This window comes from Penaeus chinensis, chromosome 13, assembly GCF_019202785.1.
Source record: "Penaeus chinensis breed Huanghai No. 1 chromosome 13, ASM1920278v2, whole genome shotgun sequence".
NCBI classification, from domain to species: domain Eukaryota; kingdom Metazoa; phylum Arthropoda; class Malacostraca; order Decapoda; family Penaeidae; genus Penaeus; species Penaeus chinensis.
In genome coordinates this window covers 13,725,092-13,727,591 of record NC_061831.1, presented here as the reverse complement: position 1 = coordinate 13,727,591, position 2,500 = coordinate 13,725,092, and the positions used below count along the sequence as shown (strand labels likewise).

The 2,500-nt window shown below is 35.6% G+C and overlaps 1 protein-coding gene across 1 annotated transcript in view; it reads left to right on the top strand.

Annotated features, from left to right (window-relative positions):
* The window catches only part of LOC125031819 (exosome complex exonuclease RRP44-like), a 15,131-nt gene extending 15,124 nt beyond the window's left edge, over window positions 1-7 (top strand). Inside the window, exon 19 of the mRNA XM_047622777.1 lies at window positions 1-7. This exon is cut by the window's left edge and continues 609 nt beyond it. The gene's annotated coding sequence lies outside the window, so the exon portion shown is untranslated.
* Window positions 8-2,500: the final 2,493 nt, after the last annotated feature.

Below are 2,500 nucleotides of genomic sequence, written 5' to 3'. Positions count from 1 at the left end.
TAACAGATACTGTCGTTTCTCTTTACCTTTTACGAGAAAAGGGAAATCCATATTGATACCATATGTATGATTGATGAATCTTACACATTTTATAAGCTAAAGATTAAAGTCATATTGAGTGTATTTGGACATTTGATTCAAGCTATCTTGATGAATCATAGCTTCTTGAATTTAGTGGACTGTTTTCCTGCATTTTTTCACCATCAATGGGAGGCAGGCAATGCTATGCAGAAATTCTGTCAGTGTTTGGTAAATTTCTTCCAGCTGCAGAAACCCAATTCTAACAACTTTTATGTCCTCATGTCCACCTGTGTTTCCCTGTATCATTTAGACAATTGCCTCCTCATAGGGCCTTTTTGCCAAGGGACTGGATGTATAAAAAGGAAATTCTTGTGATGTGTGGCATGTAAACCCCTTCCAGCTTCACTTTCCCATATTCTTTGTGCCTCCTTGTTTCCCGGGAGCAATCATACAAGCACCACCTGGCATTGTTTCTTAAATACGTGAAATGGAGCCAATTTGGAATTTCATGATGACTGGGACAAGTGCGGAAACTTTTCATTTGCATAGTCCATTGTATTGTTCATTTCTTTTGCACTAAGCAATTTTCATTGAAAGGAAGGATGAGTCAGATTCACAAGAAGATGAGCTTGTGGTATGACTTGGCCAAACCTCTTTTTTGCAGCAATTACTGCATCTCTATCATTGCATAAAGTTGTGATTAATTTTTTCCATATGTTCACTGCTTTAGCACATTTATCACATACATTTATCACTGTACTTTGCCCAAGCCACAGCTATTGGTTCTAGTCATGCAAGTATGTCCTCTGCTGACCACTTCATTGTAAAGTTAGGCACCTCTCTAACTCTGACATCAATCTGCTCCTTACCAACTTAACAAATTTTCATGAGAGCTGGCCAGTTCATTATGTATATCTTCAGATAGTTACTCATGGTGTTCCATCATGGTATCTTGCAGAAGCATAGTGATTGTTTCTTAAGTATTTTACTATATACATCACATGCTCTTTAATACTGCCAATTTCCAGATTGATTCAGAATGTGTGCAGTACAGCCATAGGTAATTGGCTTCAGTTTATTTCCCTGTTCTAACAGTTTCTTTTGTTTACATTAGCTGCATTATCTGCTACCAACATGGCAGCCAAGTACTTTACACTATTGAATTGCTGATTTTGAGAGCTCTTCTAGATATTCAACTGCAATTTTCATTGAAAGGAAGGATGAGTCAGATTCACAAGAAGATGAGCTTGTGTTATGACTTGGCCAAACCTCTTTTTTGCAGCAATTACTGCATCTCTATCACTTGTGTCTGTTGTATCTATTTGATGTGTATGGCCATTTGAGGTTGTCATATACAATAGGCTTGCTGTGAACGTTAGACCATCCATCTAAAGACAGACATACTGTTTCATCCTTCAGATCTGTGGCACACTTTGCATATTCTTTTTCATATATCACGGGTAGGAATAAGTCTGCAATTGCTTTTCTTGTTGGAGGAGTGTATCCTGGCCTCAACTTCCCAACCAATTTACAAAACTGAGGATGTTCTATCAATCTAAATGAAGAGTTTGTTGCAAAGACCATCTTAGCATCTTTTCATAAGAATGTGTCCTTGTAACAAATGTGTCCAAAGTTGTTGCATTACAGTTTGAAAAAACTTGTGGCAGAGGTTGGACATTCTTTCTGTAATGCTGGAGTTGCAACACTTCTTTGAGGCACCTTTGGAGTCAGATTTTCAGTCTTACCTGGATTATCCAAATCCTCCTTTGATAATTCTAATTGTTCTCTGAGATTTAATTCTTGCTACTTTTCCTTGTAACTCAAGTTTCCCAGACTTTGAAGGAAATCTGTTAAAATGTTCCCACACTTGATCACTCTTCCTACCAGATATATTAAGGCCTGTGGTCTGTGTCATCTCTCTGCTCTCTGCAGTAAGCTCAGGAATGAGTGGCTGTAACACCTAAACTACTACAGTCACAAATCCAGCCATGTCATAGCATGATATAGACAGGAACAGGAGTCAGGACAGAAAATGATGCAATCCTGGCCAATGGCTAGTGGGCTGCTTGACAGGTTCAAACACTTTGTAACCAATTGGAAAATGATGCAACATGTCTTAAAATAATGTATATATTTTATAATAGTTTTCCAATTATCTTTATACTGATAAATGAAAAAAGGAAAACTGATTGAAATTCAAAGAATCTGATTGAAATTTGAAAAAGAAATTGAAGAAGAATATAGTTTTTTTTAAGATTTTTTTTTTTTTTTTTTTGAACAAAAAAATCACCAACCCTGGATGTATGGCATGTAGGCAACCCTTATAAACATCCAAACAATTCATTACCCCTAGTACAACTGTCTCCATTTTCTCTGTATATGAAATTAATAAATATATAAATATATATATATATATATATATATATATATATATATATATGTACATATATATATATATGTACATATATATATATATATA